This window comes from Rhyacophila brunnea, unplaced genomic scaffold, assembly GCF_057557595.1.
Source record: "Rhyacophila brunnea isolate RB1 unplaced genomic scaffold, BYU_Rbru_1.0 scaffold_12, whole genome shotgun sequence".
NCBI lineage: Eukaryota > Metazoa > Arthropoda > Insecta > Trichoptera > Rhyacophilidae > Rhyacophila > Rhyacophila brunnea.
In genome coordinates this window covers 32,456,213-32,477,842 of record NW_028232774.1, presented here as the reverse complement: position 1 = coordinate 32,477,842, position 21,630 = coordinate 32,456,213, and positions in this window count along the sequence as shown.

Here is a 21,630-nt window from a genome sequence, read left to right as displayed (position 1 = left end):
AACACACCAAAATAAAATATTCAAATAGCTCTCCTGCAAAAACAAGTTTTTCGAGTTGTGCCACTATTATTCCCCGGGTTCGATAATATTATTTCAGTAAATATAACTATATTTAAAAAACTGAGGGTTCTTGATGAAATTTTAATTTAACGCTCCCGTTATTGTTTTGTCACATTAGTTTACTCAGCCAATTAAACTGCAAATATTTCAGTCAATATGGACTTCATCATCTTCATATTTCGGCTATTTCTATAATCATCAAAATTAAATCTAATTAAAATGATAATATTTTCACAATTGATAACATGATACAGTAAATTCATATAAATGATAGATATCCATCAGGGTTTATTTAAATGACATAAATAAAATTATAAATGCACATTGCAACATTAATACTATGTTTCCTGGCTGTACGATTCAAAAGAAATACTAGCAGGTTTAATGCATTTTTGAACATTTTATACATTAAAAAAATAGTAAATAATGATGATGATACTTAATTAGATTTATTTATGTTGCCAAAATAGGCATTTCTTTTCTATCTACTACTGTAATATTGTCAAACTCGTACAGTAACCCAAGGGTACATCATCGGAACGGATAGAATTTATTAGTATCGCAGAGGGAAGGTTAAATTCTGATTGGTTTAGACTTTGTAGCTATTTGAATTATTTTTGGTACCCAGCTTTCGTCTTTTGGGATCTTCAGGCACTATGCACACTCACCAATAGCAATTAAACCAGAGGGTTGGAGAGGACCCTTTTTGAGTTGCTCCGCTCCGGGTAAAAGGGTATTATATTATGTATTATACAAAATAATGAAAAATAAAAAATAAAAATTTTAAATCGTCATTTTCATTATTAATTCTATTAAACAAAATTACCGACAGTAAATCGTCTTTCATTATTTGCATCGCCATATTTTAAATAATTCCAGTGTTTCAAAGTGTCAAATATAATATTTTCATTGGATTTTAGGACGAAAATTTGGTACTGTTCGGTTATTAGGAATACAGCGGAAAACACATTTTGAAAATAGCCGATAAACTAGATTATTTGTTAGATTAACCTAACCTAACCTAACCCAACCTAACCTAAAATAAACTAACCCAAATTAACAAATAATCCAGTATATCGGGTATTTTCAAAATTTGTTTTCCGCTGTATTCCTGATAACCGAACAGTACCGAAAATTTAATAATAATAAAAATCATCTGGAGCAGTGAAGCACTACAAATTTTTGGTGCTCCGGGTAAGACCCCGTTGCTCCACGGCTCCGTGCTCTTGCTCGGATCACCACTCCAACGCTCTGAATTAAACAACTGGAAAATGTACAACTGTCAGTTGAACCTTCGCGGAGATCAGTAACTAAGTATTTTTTACTACTTTATTACGTAACGCTACAATAATTGATCCATAAAATATTATTTAATCACGATTGATCGTGATAATTGTTATTAATTTTATATTGAACACAGCGCAACTGTATTGGAATTATTTTTCCCATAAACACACAGCTTTGTTATTTTATTATGTAACAATATGAACAAAATGCTCGAGGGCTAAGCGGGTAACATCAAATTAGAAAATATTTTATTAAATTTAATAACACACTACCTACCCGAACAGGTTCCTACCGATAAGTTTCCTTTTTATAAGCATACAATATCTTAGAATAAAATCTGCGTAAACACAATGCTACAATGAAAATAATATGTATTATAAAATAAGATAGTAATCACTTACCTTATTATCTTTTATTGGCGGATATTGTGATTGCAATTTTATGCGCAAATAGATCAATTGGAACGATGATACTCAAAGGGTATTTAATCCAAAACTTTTTATTTAACAGAGGGAACATCTAATTCAATAAAACAATGCATTACAAAATAATTATTATGAGTTTTGGGTGTGAACGTTGGCCAGCCAAATTTTTTTTTGTCGATTTATACCAATCAGGTGTTGCCATTCCATGTATCGTATGTCTTGACGGTTCCTCTGAGATCTGTTATATGACAAGTTCTGTGATTTTGATTTATTTATTTTTTACTATCGCCATATTATGTTTATATATATATATTTACACCAATAAATGATTGGTAATAATCACATTACTAATGGCATCAATTTTCTATGAGTAAATACGCTTTGACGCTGTCATCTGATTGTAGTCGTAATCGTCCCCCATCCTTCCCCCTACCAACCAGATAAAACAATTGTTTAAATAAGTAATATCAATTATTACTACAAGTTCCAGTGTTAATCCAATGTTTCAAATTAAACAACAAAAAAGTATAAAAAGCGAAAGCACTTTAGCATCAAGTTGTACCTATCGTCGTTAATTTTCTACAAACACGTATATCAAAAAACACAACTTTTCGGGAGAGGCAAAAAACAACTTTATTCTAACAGTTTTTAATTTAGAAATAAATTTTCTTCTATGAAATATCCATTTGGTAAAGTTACACATATTTTCATAAAAAAAAAACTGTTATGTTTTTTCACTGTATCGCACTATACTTTCGACCGATCAGTCATATCGTCGTAGATACGAGAATGCGTTACAACTTTACTGTGAATATTACCGAAGTAAACACGTATCTTGACTTACGAGAAAGAGCTTCCGTATAATCATCTGTTGGAGTTCAGTATTATGTACACTTACAAACACGTAACTCAAGATACGAATTTATAATATTTAGAAAAGTCTTTTAATGTGATACGAGTTTTTGTAATTGCTTAAATCTATTTGTTCTAAAGTATGTTTTGAGATACGTGTTAGTGGAAAATGTGCGTATTCAAACTCTGAATTCATTACATCAAACAACTCAAAACTAACAAAAATTGAGATACGTGTTTGTAGAAAATTATCAAATATCTGATAATAGTAACAGCGTTATTATCAGATTAAATCTTATTGAATCTAATAAAAATGGAATATTACGTGGTATAACAAGCAGTCATTTTTTGATCGCAGTGATTTACGAACATCTATTTCTGATACGACAGCTCACGGTGAAGCACAAACGTACAAATTTCCGGTCACAACTGTAACAGTTAAGGTAGGTACCAACACTTTTTCCAAATGTGAAAATACATTGTTTTACCCCATTTATAAAAAAAAATCAACTATATTAATACAATACTTAATGCAATTGGAACAAGTTTTTTTATTATTCTTCTATGTTGAGAATCATGATAGGCAGCTAGTAGGACGAGTCGAGGTAATGGTGTGGCAAGTCAATCACTCGTCTGCCTTCGAGCGGAGTGGGTTTCCGTCCATCGCCGAGTGGGAGTCGAGACACTTCATTAGCCACTTGTCACTCGGCCGAGTGGAGAAAGTCGCAGGAGGCAAGTCGTTGGAAGGTAGCGATTTTAGATGGCTACCTGCAACACCATAAATAATTAATACAAGTACAGACTCACATTCATTGAGTTACATAATAATAATAATAATATTATAATGTTATTTACAGGGAACACAAAATTACTGGGAACAAGCTTACGCAACTGGGTGTGGTATGATATTCAAACACTTGTGATAGAATTTGATATTTTCAATAGTTACATAATAATATTATAATTTATCATAATATACGAAACGTGCATTCAATATTTGAGGACATGGTGTGTAAAACTCCGACCCCCGCACCCGTTATGTATATGCAGCCACGTCGTACGCGGCTGCCTAACATAACCCTTACGTGTGCCAGATCAAAGAATTTAAGCCCTCATTTTTTCCCGAGCAGAGCCGCACGGGACTGGTGATGCAACCTTGCACCGAAGTGCGAATGCATGATGTTAATTTATATGACAACTTGAGGACAGTCGGTGCACTTTATTTAACTTAAGTTTTATAGCCTGACCATCATAAATGGTCCACTGCGATGGCTTTTACATTTCTATCTTATTAATTAGGTATATTTGTTTTGTGATTATTTACGTGTTGGTAAGAAAAATCATTAAGACTGTAAAAATCAATGAATCGACCTCAAGCCATGGTGATAATAATTATTTACTAGAGAAGTAAAGTTCTAAAGTTTTCGTTTCTCGATATGGTAAAAATCAAATGTGGCTTTTTTTAAATATTGTGTATTCCGAAAAAGTATCCAAACGGTAGACGAATTGTTAAAAATCTTCGCCGAAATATGCTTCAATAATGAGGGAAAATGATTCCTTTACCTACACCCTATTTTTTCGCGCTATACCACGCATCGCTACTGCAGACATAAGAGTAAAATTTTCTTCTCAAAAATGTCCACACTTACTTCTTTGTGAGTGTATCTGCACATTTATATTCAAAAACATGGTAATCTGTATAATATAAATATTTAAAATGTTTAAACATATAAATATATTATTCATTTGTTTACGGGCAGATGTAGGGTCTGTAGAGGATTTATATTATCTATCTGTACTAGATTTTATAGACATCTTGGAAAGGTTACTAGCATAATAATAAATTCACGACTTGAACATGTTTATACTCGTACCTCTGACACATTAAAAGTATTAAGTATATCAAATTAATCTATTATAATATTCTGTTTAACACTAAAACAGGCCACGTGACATAATATTAATAGCAGTGTAGTGTAACAGTAGTATAGCTAAAACGATCACAATCACACAGACTTTGAGAATATTACATAAATATATTCTGGGGTTTGGGTCGAAATCCCGAAGGCCGAAATCCCGAATGCTGAAATCCCGAATGGCCGAAACCCCGAAAGCCTAAATTCCGAAAGCCGAAATCCCGAATACCGAAATCCCGAACGATTGAATTGCGCAAATTTTACAAGAGAGACAAAAACCCATTTGTTCTACAAAAAAAATGGTATTTTGTCTCTCTTGTAAAATTTGCGCAATTCAAGATAAGTGTTAAGATTGCGCAATCATTAATGTTTGTATTTTTTTTGGGATTCCGGCCATTCGGGATTTCGGCTATTCGGGATTTCAGCATTCGGGATTTCAGCCTTCATGATTTCATCCGGCACCCATATTCTGACCTCACTGAACCCAGAATCTTATATTGCCTTACGCTATAGATAATAAGAACCACCCCTATGTTTATACTATTATGCTATATTTAATAGAAATATTTATTTAAACATATTTTAAGTAGGTACATAGTTGCTTTTCCTTAAGATAATTATAGTTATGTATTGTTTAAAATGTATATAATTTAAAGGATAAACAACTTCAGATAACAAGTAGGTACACTTAATATCGAACTTGCACTGATTTGTGTTTAAGGGATCAAAGACGACAATGCTTATATTGTAATATTAACCAAATAAAACTTTGAAAATAATCATAAGCATATTTGAAAATTTGTCAACATTTCTTAATTAATACATTACCAATTAGTGAGTAGTTTTTTTATTATCGAGTTGTGAATTATCTAATTAGTACAAGGCGGCATTCAGAGTCGGAAATCATAAGACGTTTTTTATTAGTATTGTGTAAATAGCATAGACACTGGCATAGGGAAAGTTTCATTCATATTAAAATATTTTAGTTACATTGTTTAATGACAAGTAAACTTGATTAGCAGCGGCCAAAGAAAGCTGAGTGCTCCATAAAATTGTATTAGCATGATTCAATTCTGATTCATTTTTCTGGCAGCTATCTTCAGAAAATGTACTTAAACCCAACTCGACAAAAAAATAATATCTTGCAATTTCTTGCAGGAACAAACTGGCATGCAGCGCTTTCTGGAGCCCAAATAGTACATTCATAATATAATAATAATATGTTAGGTTGTGTACACACAGACAAAAAATGAGGAACCTAATAAAAAATAATCACAATTTATTTTAACATGTTGTTTAAATTTTTCTGTTGCCAACTCCATACTCTGCTTAGATAAATGCTGTTGGCTGTTTAATATCTCTTAGTTTGTATGACTACATTTATTCATTGGTAATCTATTCACAGAGAGGAATAATATCTAGCTCATCCGCATTTCATCAATTTGGCAATCTCTTGCTAATGGAGTAGACTTTTGATTTTTTTGTGGTTATTCCAAGCCTTTGCAAACTAAGAAAAATGATTCGGCTCTATAATTCAATTTTGGAATCTACAATTATAATAATATAAATAAAGTAAGTACATATATTTGTTTGTTCTTTTCAATATTGAATTTTTAATACATTCTAGTTTGGTATGATTTTTTTTATACTGCAGTCAGAAGTATTTTCATTTTGACAATTAATTATTAATTGTGTACCAAGATACAGTTATTTTAATAATGTAGAATATAATTGTTATTATATTAATACTATAGACCGAGGGTACTTGATGGAATTTGAATTTAAGTTTTGTACTATTCCATTTGGGTTGTTTTTGCAACTAGGGTTTCACTTTTCGGCATCTTCGGGCAATATGCACATTATGTAAGCGTAAATTAACTGCATTCGTTGTCAGTGTGCATTAAGAAGATGCCAAAAGGTGAAACCTGGGTGGCAAAAAACGACTGCGCGAATGAAATAGTACAAAACGTCTTTAGAATTATAATCAAATTTCATCAAGCACCCGCGGTCGTCATTATTTTTTTTAAAGTATGTTAAGTACTAATTACATACATGGTGTCAACGATAAAGTGATAATTATGCATAGTATATAACTTTGGGTGTGATGATACTGAGTGGTGAAGAGACTGGTGGTATGTTGCTTGGATTGATGGAGGAACGATAATTTATTGCTGCGTGCATGGTATACAAGTGATACAAGAATAAATAACGCAGGAAAGATGTTAGCGATCCGAGGCTCAGTAGAAGAAAGGCTTGAGTCCCAGAATCGTCCCAGGCGCTTTAAGAGAATACTTCAGGAAAAGACGCGGCAAATATGTGCGCTGGTCTGAGGGTCGGTGGAAGTGATAACTGTGCGGTGTGATACTGAGATCTAACTGAGGTAACACATCAACTATGACTCGCTAGTTAGTTAGTTCACAATTGGGTAATATGCTAACCGTCACATGACTGCAACTTCGCGACGTTTTGCTGACCAGACCTGGGGATATCGACCCTCATCGAAGTATGTCACACTTGCAGAATATGCTGACTGTATATTGCGAGGTGGTATGCGACATGTGTATAACTCGCTGATTATCGCGTTGTTTAACGCCACATACATAATAATATCTTTGTTAATTTATCTGAGTATGAAGGATATATTGTTATTTATACCAACTAAAATGATCTTAGAGTTATCTTTTGCGTCTTTTTAAGTCAATTTAAAACAGTACCAACAGAAAAGTTATTAATGATTTTTCTTTTTCCCTTACAGCAAAGGCACCCAATCTACATGCGTATTGGATTAAATTTATATTCGGCCGGCAATGTCTTATCTCCCAAAAATCTTCAACGAATAAACCTGTGGCTATCAATCAGACCATCGAGTTAGCATATTACCTTTTATCTGTAATCTGTCTTTCTCTCTATACATATGTTTTAAAAATTGTGTCTACTATCTGAGGCAAACTTTTACGAGAATGTCTTCAATTTTCCAATCGTTTTTTTTATTAGATCATTATAAAATGTTGGCATACAAAACACTCACATTCAATAAAATGTCTCGAGATTACAAAAGTTGATAGGCTGAGTGGACAACTTGTCAATCGTGTGACGCAACAAATTATGTACACTCTTACAGCAATAATAATAATAATTGTTGTACTCCTAACCTGTATTTTATAAAATAAGAAATAATCAGGTAGGCGTGTTTGTGTTGAAACGCTTGTAGAAAAACACAAATAATAAACATACCTAACGATTTCAATGTACTTGATAAAAAAATCAACCTGAATTATGCGATTATTTCTAATTATTATAATATATTTTTATTGTTTGTAATAATACAATGATCAAAACGTGAAATTAAAAGCAGCTGTTGACTGAGTGCATGCTGAAAAAAATTGAATTTAGAGCCAGCACGAAAAATGGGTGTAACTTGTTTAAAACATTTAAATATTTATCATGTATAATTACCATTAACCAAATGCAGAATATATTTAATATATTTACGAACGTTCGACTTTCGCACAATTCGCTATTTCGCACATTTCAAAAAAATTCGTTTTTTTAAAACGTCGCGCTGGCCGTGGGGTTAAGATATCCCCTTCTCGCTCGCTCACAAGCAAGTGCATTTCTTGCGTCACTTGCATCCTGCTTGCACCCGTCACTTTGCTTGTGAGTTAGCTAGAATAGGTGGCTTGCGCAGAAGCGCGTGCGGGCGTGTCATGTTGTGCGTTTTGCTAATTTTCTTCATTTGAAATATTTCACCCTAAAAATTTATAAACATGAGTGAGAAACGGAAAAACTGCAGTGTTGATACAAACAAAAAGAAATCAAGGACTTATAAACTTCACATGACGGATTGCGGTGAATCTTTTGCTTCAATCGGACGTTCGTATGATACAAACAGGTCTACTACGATATGTTCAATTTTGAAAAATAAAAATAAAATTAAGGAATACGTTCAAAATTGTGGAAATATATTATCTTTAAAGGTTGTTTCTAAAGGACACGGCATAGTTATGGATGAAATGGAAAAATATTTGTCATCATTGATCGACGACCAACATCAAAAAGATGTCCCTCTGAATATTTCATTTATTCAAGCGAAGGCTCTTAGTTTGTACAAAGATTGGAAGGCTAGAAAAAGAAGATTCTAACACGATTTTTCAAGCAAGTAACAGTTGGTTTATATTAAATTTACTGGAAAATCGGCTGATGCGGATAAAGATGCTGCAAAATAATTTATTTCCTCATTATCCAAAATTATTGAAGATGGAGAATATTCCTCTAGCCAAATATTTAATGTAGATGACACAGGTTTATTTTGGAAAAAAATGCCTAGTCGTACATTCTTATCTAAGGAAGAATCAGTTGCCCCGGGGCATAAACCTTCTAAAAACCGATTGACAGTGCTTCTTGGTGGAAACTTGGCTGGTGATTTAAAATTGATGCCACTGTTAATTTATCAACCAGAAAATCCCAGAGCATTGAAAGGGAAGGATAAAGAATTGCTTACAGTAATCAAATAAAAAGCCTGGGTTTACTGCGTTAATATTAAAAGATTGGTTCACTTTACATTTCGTGCCAGCAGTTAAGCAATATTGTAAAGTTAATGATTTACCATTTAAAATATTTTATTTAAAATAAGAAAAAGAAGAGTGGCAAAGAGTCAACTCTTGATAACTTTTTAAGGGAAACACCCGCAAACCCCACTTAAACATGTCTTTTAAACATCTTATATTTACTTGATAAATAAATATTTCAAAATACGCATAATTTAATTTTTTTAATTTCCCTCTACTTTCGAACATTCAACATTCGCACACCTTTTCAGGAACCAATTATGTGCGAAAGTCGAGGTCCTCCTGTATATGTTTATTAGATATTCTTACTCTTTTAATATAAAGACTTTACATCTGAAGATACCTAGGTAATTATGTACTATATGTTTGTATATAAAAATAACTTTTTATATACAACGTTTTTAAATTTTCTGTTGAATTATTATGCTCAATATGCTCAAACTTGTACTTGATATGAAATAAATAAAAAACAAACAAAATATAGAATACTGAAATTTTGACATTTCAATTTGATTTCCATAGTTAAGTAACGCACGTATATATTAGAAATTTAGTTGCTAGGACCACTCCCTTAGCAACCAATATTAGTCTTTTACTTTTTACGGATTTTTCTGAAATAAATTTCCATACAAAACAGAATTAACTGAAACTGAATTCAATTCTCCTTAAAGATGGCTAAAAGTATTAAAAGAATGCATTGGCATCTTGTTCTGATATATTCTAAAAGCTTCAAATGTCAAGCTAGTCGGAAAGTTAGTTAAAAATCGATTGCAAGATTTGTACTGAACAAACAACCACCGTACAAACAAGAATACGAGCTAATAAAAACATTTAGGTGAATCATCTATCAGCGGTTCAATATAAACTATTGTGTTTCTATCGTATCTAATCAAAATTCACCATAATTTCGCTGCCAGTGATATTTTTGTGTATAATATTGAGATTATATGAAAAGTTAATTGAAATAAGATTTTATATTTCAAAAAAATAGTTCGCATTATTGCACAGGTGTTTAAGATCTCAATGAATAAATGTTTTATTGACCCCAGATTCTTACACTGATATAATGTGGCTAACTAACTAGTAGTAGTCAATGAATAATTCCCAATATTTTGAGAATGTAACATTCCATAATATATTGAACATAGATAACTTGAAAACACCTCAGATATACTTATATATCTACCCACTTGAAAAAAATCAAATCATCAAATCAAAAATACGATGCTCGACGGGATTTGAACCCGTATAACCACTGGTATCGCGCCACTGTGCATTAACAATGTATGCTACGGGCCTCCTATCTAATTGCGACAATTTAAACTAGCAGGTCCTACATGAAAGGCTTATCAAATTGCGTTATTATTAACTATCGGTTTTTGTGTATTAAATCAAGGAATACCTTAATTACTAACCGACGCCCGGCTCTCACCAAATCTTTTAGTTATAACGTCTATTTGATTCTGCAATTCGGCGTCTGCTCGTAACATAATTGGTTAATTGGTTAATTAAAAATGTATGAAAATTTCAAATTTTCAATTAACGATTATTGGATCGAAAAGCCTATGCGCTTGAATAGCGATGAGCTATGCTATTGAAAATGAAAAATATACAGGAAACAGCTTTCTTTAAAAGACTTTCAGCGCTAAAGACGCACTAGGCGCGTGTCCATTAGATGGCCAATAGATACTTTTAGCATGATAATTAAATATGATAAATAATTAGTAATTAACTGTTCAGAAAATTTAGATATTTTAATTTTCTGGCACAAGTTTCCAAAATGTAATTATGGTATTCATATACGCGCATTTTAACACTACTAACAACATTTTTAAAAAGGAAAAATCGCGAAAATAAAAGTATAATACGGCAAGAAAATACCTATATTTTTATCAAGAGATCTTGGGAGCCACATTTAACCCAACAAAGAGCCGCATTTACCCATGTCTGTTACATGATGTCGCACATGGCGCAATACCAGTGGTTATACGGGTTCAAATTCCGAGCATCGTCGATCGAGCATCATATTTTTTTCAAATATGATTTTTTCTAGTGGGTATATGACCGTAAACAACTCATTACCTATGTTAACAGATTTATCTATTCCCATAGTATCGAATTATATGACTGCAATAATAAATTCCCAGCTACTCAGATATCCATTGACGCAAATGCCATTTTAGTCGCTGACTCGATCAATATAATCATTTACTAAGTTATAATAATGAAAAGAATATTATTTTGACTGTATAAATACCTAATAATATTTCATCGAAAATTTCACTCGAATATAAGATTCCGGACTGTACAACATCTCATTGTACCGAGATGCGAACTTTGGACCCGTATCATAAGTATTGTAACATACTATTGTACCGAACGTTACGCTGCAAATAAAACTCGCTCCTGCATACATCTTCGACTTTTTCATTATCATCCTCATCCACCAAATCGAACCCTACAGGTATATATCTGAGGTGTTTTCAAGTAATGTATGTTCAATTTAATATGGAATGTTACATTCTCAATTATTGTGATATTTTGAATTCTGAATTATTCATGAATAAAAAAAATGGTTTATTTGAAAAATAGTTGATGCATACCTTTATAGTGTAAATATGAACAAATGGCACATAATAAAAACTGTGAATAATAAATCATACGGCTAAACTAATCATCATTTTCCAAATTGACCTTAACCTGTATGCCCAAAATCACTCAAAATCTCCATGAATGACCAAGTTTACCTACTAATTGTTTTCGCCTCTAACTAAATTTAAAAACCGTCTAATAGACGCCGTGATGTAGTAATTGTTTCACGCCCACCAAACTTTGACGCGCAGAAGTAGTGTTCTGTTTTAAAAGTCACACCTGTAAGCCGAATTGATTGATGGCCGATTGTTTTCTTTGTAGGCGGGCACGCTGTTCGCTTGACCGGACGATTTTTACGGAATAGCTCTTGAAATTCAAACAGTTTGTCGCAGAAGTCATACAAACTGTATGTGAGAAATGCGATGTGTGATGATTTGCGATGATGGGGTTGGGGGAAAGCTTGTGGATAACGTGACGTCACAATAAAATAAAGACTCATTTTTTATTAAAATAATATTAAGTATAACTAAATAGGTAATGGTAAATGTGCCGCAGAGGTGGACATGAGATTTTACAACTTTCTTTTTAGACCAAACCAAACTTAACATAATGTTACACTCCCAAATGGTCCCCATTTGGGGATGTCTCTATAGATCTGGAAAAGCCCGAATCGGTATCAAGCCGACAAATAGTAAGGGTTGATCACGAAAATAAATAATAATAAATCGACAACGTTGAACACGTTTGGCGCCAAAATTTAATATTGGCAACGCCGCATTGGCCGTTTTTTTTTTGGCGCGACAGAACGCTACAGACAGCCAAATATTAAACATTATTTACTCGCGCTACGTATAAATAAAATTATAAAAATGTAACTATTAGTAGATATTATTAACGTAAATAAATCTCGTCGTTTCTGACCACAATTCCGGTGTGTTATTTGTCTACCTCCGATTCCTGAATCCGGACGAAAAACCTTAAAAAATAAAAGTTATAGCATCTTTTCACTTTCGTAAATGGAGGGAGATGACACTAACTCAATCTAACCTACCCTAACCTAATATTACCTCATAATCTTAGTTTGTGATAATGGTGTACCAAAATCTATGAAGATTTCAAATTTTCAATTAACGATTATTGGATCGAAAAGCCGATGCGCCAACAGAAAAGGGTATTTATTATAATTGTCTACATGGAATAAACTGTTTTCGTAAAAAAAATATAAAAACTCGTGCTCTGCGGTACAATTACCTAGGTAATTTTTAATGAAATCATTTTCTAATGAAAGTGGACGGGAGGAGGATCAAAGATGTAACGTAATTTAGTAAGGTGGTAAAAATTTGTAAAGTGTAACGATAAGGAAAATCTTGTGATGTAATCACTCGAAACACATGAAAAAATTGTCATTTACGCTAAACAAAAAATATCGACGATGTATATTATTTTATATGAATCCTTCTAGAAATACATAATTATGAAAAAAGCTATTTTATTATTACTATTATAAGTAGGCAAGTATTTTTAACATGGGATGGGGTGATTCAACGTTAACACCATCTCACCGTCAAAACAACTGAAAAATTTGAAAAACTTGATATTATAATTTTAAACACCTCTTTTGTAGATTCTTTACTACATAAATAATATTATATAACAAAGATAGGTATACATGAGGTCTAAGAAAGCCACATTTTGGATTTTCATGTATATAAAGAGCCACTAGTCACGTTCTCACGTAGTATTAAGTAGTTTAATGCTGATCTATTTCGTTTTTTATATATTATATAATACTGTATTCAATTCATGTAAAAAATAAATAAATTTTGAATTCTGTAAACAAAGGAATAAACGAATACTGGTTTGTCTTTCGATTATTGTGGCCAGAGAAAAGAAATTAGGGTAAGCCAAAACATACGTAATGAAAGAGTAACTGCTTTTCCCAAGCCGCCATCGTATTTTCTCACCAATTCAAATTTAATTACATTTCTACACAAATCTTAATTGGTATATAAAGTATAAAAAATACATATACAAGAAAATAAAAAATGAGCAAGCCCACGCAAAATAATTAAGTACCTAGTTCAAATTTTATTTATTAAAAATAAAATATAATAAAAAGTTTATTTATCATTTTTACCTAAATCTATAAAAATTTGGTGTAAAATTCTTTACAGCCATTCGCAGCAAATCTGTCAAATAATGCTCATTCGTTAGCTGTGAACGATGTTTTGATTTTACAAACTTCATAGAGGAGTATAACTATTTACAATTATTATTATTATATTGTACCGAAAATGGAAAATATACATGAAACAGCTTTCTTTAAAAGACTTTCAGCGCTAAAGACGCACTAGGCGCGTATCCATTAGATACTATTAGCATGATAATTAAATGTGCTAATTAATTAGTAATTAACTGGTCAGCGAATTATGATATTTTAATTTTCTGGCACAAGTTTCCAAAATTTAATTATGGTTTTTGACTTATGCTGCATTCATATACGCGTATTTTAACACTACGTATAACATTTAAAAAGGAAAACTCGTGAAAATAAAAGTATAGTAGGGCAAGAAAATACTTATATTTTTATCAAGACATATTGGGAGCCGCACTTAACCCAACGAAGAGCCGCATTTACCCATGTCTGTTACATGATGTCGCTTACATCTTGCGGCCATAGTGCAACCAATTGATAAGGAAGCAGGTAAAAGTACGCTATATGATATGTCGCTAAGCAGATGGAATGGCAATTTGCTGGACATGTCGCTTGGCGAAATACCATTATACTGTGGTATCCAAGGGGCACTAAACGCCCACAAGGACGCCCTAAAATCAACTGGATTGTCGAACTAGCTTATACTAAAAAAAATCAGTTAGCATTAAGGCTATACTTCAGCTGGGTCACGGTCTAAAACGATCGTGACTACGCGACGCGAAGATTGTGCAAACGACGCGTGCAGAAAAAAACATAATTTGTCATAAAAATTCAACATGCGTCCATTTGATCTTATGTTTATTGTTCTATTAGTAATAATAATAATAATAATATATTCATTGACATGTATTCTTTTTAAAGTAAATGGGTAACGTTTTTAGTCATCTTTACACGACTAAAGAATTAATTCCCTCGACACCGTCACAAAACAAATTGACTTGTTCACAGCTCGACTTTCGTTCTCCGATTGCCAGCGAGTCCAAAATTTCATCGCACCTATAGTTGAAAATTATTTGCCGTTTCACTTAAGTATGCTCTTAAGTTATGGCTAAAGGTATTTTTCATGCATATCTATTTAAAAATGATAGACAAACCTTTAGTTGGGAACGCTGAATAAAACCAGTGCTGTTTGTTTTTAAATTAAAGTCGAATTGTCAGAACATCCATGTTTCGAGAACAATAATAATAATTGGTGGTAGATGGGCGGGAATGGTCCAAGCCGCCCAAATGGTTTTTAATTAAAATCACCTTCCGTTTGGTGTACCTAGCTTCGGGCAACGAGGTTATGACTGCTTAAACATTCTAACTTCTTACCTCTATTGTAATAGTAATTATCTTTTTTGAAACGGTAAATGGAAAGAAAAACGATATGATTTTTTGTCTAAAGCATGTTCTCACATTTGTAAATATTTACTCTTCTCATCTTGCTGCTTTAAACAGAATATTATGCAGATTCACAAAATAAAGACATTTAGTCGACAGTAAATTAAAAATTTAACGATCATTTTGTTTTATCTATCATGAATTTAGTTGTTTTTCAACTGTGTAGTTTACACCAGAGCGTTGGAGCGGAGCTCGGAGTAGGAGCACGGAGCACTGGACCAATGGGATTTTACTCGGAGCACCTAAAATTTGTAGTGCTCCACTGCTCCAGATGTGTTTTTATTATTATATTTTCGTCCTAAAATCCAATGAAAATAGTATATTTTGACACTTTGCAACACTGGAATTATTTGAAATATGGCAACACTGCCGAGTGATAAATAACCTCACTTTTTTGATAGAAGAGGCAAATAATGACAGATGATTTGCTGTTGGTAATTTTGTTTAATAGAATTAATAATGAAAATGACGATTATTTTAAAACTACTTATTTTTTTAACATGTGTATGCATATTATACTTATTAAAACGTTTTACTCGGAGCGGAGCCGGAGCAAATATTAGGTTCCGGAGCGGAGCAACTCAAAAAAGTGTCCGCTCCAAAGCTCTGGTTTTCACTTAGAGCGTGATGCAGAACGATACTTAGGCGCGTTAGTGCATAAGATACGCGCCTGTCTTTAAGAGGCCAATATCGGCAACTTAGATTGCGTCACTGACCTACAATATGTATCCATAATAATACGTCATACAGTAGATAGTAATTCTACGTAAATAAAGCAGTGGTTCAGAATGAAACCATTTAAAATTTTATTAAAGTGTCTATTGACAAATTAATCCAGATGGTCCAGCATTTTAGTATTTTCGGGTAGCCAATCAAATGTATCAGAATCAGAATATATTACGTAAAATGTTTTTATGGGTTATTAATAACGTTTGTATTTCGAAATATAGGGGTAAAACAAAACTTTTACCTTTTTTTAGTAGAGTCATAAGATAAAATCACAGAAGATAAGTCACTGGAGAATAAAGCATATTATGGCTATGTCACTGTAAAGCCAATTTTTTCTGTTCATTTTTAACACCAAGGATTCATACTCTTCAGAAAATCTTTTCTTTTGACATGTTCAATACCTCTATTTAGGCACACAAGCACTAAATTAAATGATTTTTTTTTGTTGTGTACCTTTTCAACTTATTTTGAAAATTTGACATGCTGCATTTATTTTAGTATTGGTTTTCTTTTTTTTTCTTTCAAATTTATCGACAAATTGTACTTTTTTTATATTTTACCTCATTGTATTATTATTCTGTGTAAGTTTATTTTACTGTTGTATTTTATATATTTAATTTTTTTATATTATGCATGCGCCGTTTTTAAATTAATTAATTAAATAATGATTTCCAATTATTTGAATAGCATGCGGCACCCAAACGCTTTGTGGTAAACTACAATTATATTAATAAAATAGTCATTCATTTATTTTTAAGATTAAGAGCATGTTTATGTCATCATCGGCATATTCATCATCATTAAATTTCGTAACAGCATGGAGATGGTCCTGGTCTCCTCTAGTGGTCACCTTCATTCAAGAATATCAAAGATATTTTGTATTTAGGCTATTCCAACTAACCAACACAAGGGCATTCCAGCCCATCACATATTATTATAGCCAGAACTTTTTCTGTTTTGGATATTTTTTTGACGTGTTAGAACTCCGTTATAAAAGTTTTAACAATAAGATTTTTTCCACAGAATTAGAATTGTTAATTTTAACAGCTATTTTGAGTTACAGCATATTGTGGGGTTGCTGCCAAAAGTCAATAATTTTAATATAACGGATTATGTGTCTATTTATAAATAGGTAAGCTAGAAAAAAAATATGGTCATCTGATATATTATTATATAACGTGCATATAAAGCACAAATAAATTAGCATTATACTATATCTGATTTTAGAGGGCATGTCAAACTTCAAAATGCAATTACCTACACTATATTTCGATATATCTGCATAGCTTTTTAAATATAAACGATTGGATAGGTAACTGGTTATAAATCAAAATTTGTAGATTGTATTGAAAAAACCTTTATTTTAAAAAAGGTTATAAGATTTCCAAGTAGATATACCAAGTAGTATAATATATTTAATTGATTTTGGTTGTCCAATAATTGTAATATATAAAGACGATTGAAAAAGACCAAAAAATATTGTTAATCATAATATTATTGTTATCAAATTAATATAACATGAAGAGCTATTTTTTAGTGCGGTAAGAGTCTATCTACATGGCGCGTTTTTACGCGCGAGTGACAATCGCGCGTTCTACAGGTACATGACGTGACCCAATTCAGCTGTCCGCAAGCACTCGCGCGTGACGACTATCGCGCAACAGTCGCCTGTAAACGCCAGATTCTGGACAATCGCGGCGTTTACAGCCATTACAAAATGAAATACGACCGCTTGGCGCTCGAACGCGAGACTTTTTACTCCCAAATTAATTACTTCACCTAGGTTGTAAAGTGCGGAAAATAGGTATTGGAAGTAATCGCGAAATACAAAATCTCATAGAAACCGATGAACATCATCGAGCTTTTTTCTACACTCGCGTTTGTTTTTTTATGCCGATTCAAAAATGAATTATTTCACCCTGTTTCAAACTCGCAAACTACGCCGTATCTGGACGGAAGCCATTTTTGGTTCTCGAGCGTAAATCGCAATGGGAATCGCGCCATGTGGACAGGCTCTAAAGCGTGTTGAATAGAAACGTTTTCATGTTTCATTTAAACCCTATGCTGGATGACTGCAAAGCTAAATTTACTCGACAAAAGTTGTGTTTGAAATACACCTGTATGGTTTGGTTAATGATAGGTAATGCTCATTATTTACTCGCTATCAATATTTTCCTAAAATTATGATCTGTTCCTGTTTATCAGCGAAAAGGGGTCAATAGGAACGAGAAAGAAAAACTGCAAATTTCAATAAAATAATATGTTTAAATATAAAAACATTTATTTATAAAATAGAAATTTTAATATTTCTTCAATCAGTAGATTAGCTGGATCAAAAATTAGTAATTATTTATGACCGTAGAGTTCATTCTTGGCCTAAAAACGTTAGACAAAGTTTTATCAAACATTTAAAACATGCGGATCGCAACAAACTTTTCCACATTTATGATAAATAATAAACACTCACGTTTCCTTTCCATAAGTCAGCATTAGAGAGCTTAGAGAAGACAGAAAAATAAGTTATTTGTCAAATAACATACCTACATATCGGAATGGAAATTTCTTTAGCATAGAAATCATTTTAGCAATTGTAGCACTCTGAATCTTTTTCCTGGGAACTGTTCCCATCCATCACGACATTTCTATTCGCCCCGTTTTACGGTAAGTACATAGTTACGTTGAAGATAGGGATTGCAATACCGGTATTTCAAAACCGGTATTTCAGTATTTATCAATACTGAAATACCGGTTTTAAAAATCCAAAATACCGGAATTTTTGGTATAAAGAAAGCACACTCGTTTACGTTTTTGAAAATGAATTATAAGTTATGTGTTGCTAAAATGCAAATATATTGAGAGAATCCAAAAGAGGTGAAAAAATAATAAAACAAATTTAATCAAATATATTTATATAAGTAATTATTGTCGCGATGAATTATCATAATAATATTTAGAAATAGAAAACATCCGACACAAAAATGTTCAATTATTCTATAATTATTATTAATAACTTATACAAGCATTGAATTTAAGAAGCCTTTCCTGCAGCCGTGACTTATTTGCAGATGATATTCTTTTGAGGGCTTTAGTTAAAATTATCAATATATTCAAATTATTTGTAAAAAATCACTAGTTCTATAATTATGATCAATACATATTATTAAATGTCAACATAATAAATGTATGTATGTATGTATGTTTTCGCTATAAAATAATATTTTTAAAAGATTTTAATAGCTATATTTTTATTGATAAGCATCTACTTCTGTTTTTTAATATTTAAGAAATACCGGTATTAATACCGGTATTCTTTAAGAAATACCGAACCACCGGTATAGACATTTTCATTAGGTATTGCAATCCCTAGATGAAGACATCTCAGTAAGAATATGTCGCAGCTAAGTCGTGACATCTACTATGGAAAAAATAAATTCACCTTATGGTACAATTAAATAGGACCTATCATGATTGATATTCTTCAAATTAATCCTTTTATTTCTTTGATGTGTATTAAATGCCTACCACTTTGATACTATTATGAAATTAAATAAAAATATATTTTTATTAAATTGTTTGTAAACGAATAGTGAATTATTATTTAAAATCCCAACACGTTCAACGACCGAATCGATCGTGAGCCTCTTATCGGATACTTATATCACGAATAAGTCACCGTCCTAACACTGAAATTACCAAAATCATTAAAATCTTATATGAAGTCATCATAGACTAGGACAGAATGGCCCACGTGCTCGTCGTAGGTCAAAATTGAGTTTTTATTGTATTTTCAAACCATGATCCTGGACACTCCTTAAACGTTGTAGATAATCTATGTATATAATTTTGAAGCCTTATTATCTTTTATAGTTATTTTAAACATTTGATGACTGCATTAAGTATTTTTGTTACATAAAATAGTATTCTTTTAAACCTCTCGCTCTAATGTTTTAGAATATAGTCATATTTCGGTACATAACTGTGCAGTGGTGTTAAAATTTTTTACATTTATTAATTTTTAAACGCATTTATGAAACCATTAGAATAATTTATTACGAGATAATTTTTGTAAAATATTCACGATAAAAAATTATATTGATAATCGCTGTGTTCCCAAATTTGACAAGAATTAGGCATTTTAAAATTCAAAAAATCGGCAAGATTAACACATTTGAAGATGATTCTAAAGATATTTATTATAAGCTATATTTTGACCATTCAAGTGTGATAAACATCTTATGAATAATGATTGCTTTATAATAATTATTGACCTGAGAATAAGGTAGTGTTTTTTTGAAATACGCCATTTCTATTGTCATTCCCCAGTGGTTAAGCTACAACAAACGGCCGTAGTCATAAATTGACAAACTATAATGGAAGTATGGAGTAAAATGATATTGACGCGCGTGTTTGAACATGTACCGTTTAAAAAAAAATAAAAAAAATTTGGTTAGGTACATGTTTAAACACGCGCGTTAACATAATTTTACTCCTTACTTTAATTATAGTTTGTCAATTTATGGCTACGGCCATATGTTGTAGCTTAACCACTAGGAAATGACAAAAGAAATGGCGTATTTAAAAAAAACACTACCTTATTCTTAGGTCAATAATTATTATAAAACAATCATTATTCATAAGATGTTTATCACACTTGAATGGTCAAAAACATAGCTTATAATAAATATCTTTAGAATCATCTTCAAATGTGTTGATCTTGCCGATTTTTTGAATAATAAAATGCCTAATTCTTGTCAAATTTGGGATCACAGCGATTATCAATATAATTTTTATCGTGAATATTTTACAAAAATTATCTCGTAATAAATTATACTAATAGTTTTATAAATGCGTTTAAAAATTAATAAATGTAAAAAATCTTAACACCACTGCACAGTTATGTACCGAAATATGACTATATTCTAAAACATTAGAGCGAGAGGTTTAAAAGAATACTATTTTATGTAACAAAAATACTTAATGCAGTCATCAAATGTTTAAAATAACTATAAAGAATAATAAGGCTTCAAAATTATATAAATAGATTATCTACAACGTTTAAGGAGTGTCCAGGATCATGGTTTGAAAATACAATAAAAACTCAATTTTGACCTTCGACGAGCATGTCCCCCCTTAATAATTATTTTGTCGAATTAAATAGCAAGTAAACAATAAAGCACTTATTTTGTGACAACCATTCTTCTCCTTCTTGTACCATGACTTAAGTATTGAAAATTATCTATCATCAGAGCAATCTTTGTTGGATCGTCTACTATCTCCAGTTTGGTGGTACTGCACTTGGATTTTTTAAGCAACAAAATGTGACGTCTTATTGTAAGCTCTCAGTGGCAGCGTTTTACTAAATTTTAGTCTGCCAAAATTTTCTCATATAAATTGCATTCTTTAAGTGAATTAAAATTAGCTCTACCTGCATTGCAATAAGGCTCATTTTCCAAACATATCATAATTTTTTCACTGTTCACCGCGTCTGTATACGAACGCCAAATGTTCATTTTATAAACACATATTGTTGTGTATACTTAAAACCAGGGAACTCAGAAATAATGGCAACTGAAATACACAACGGGTAAGGCGATAGCAGGTAA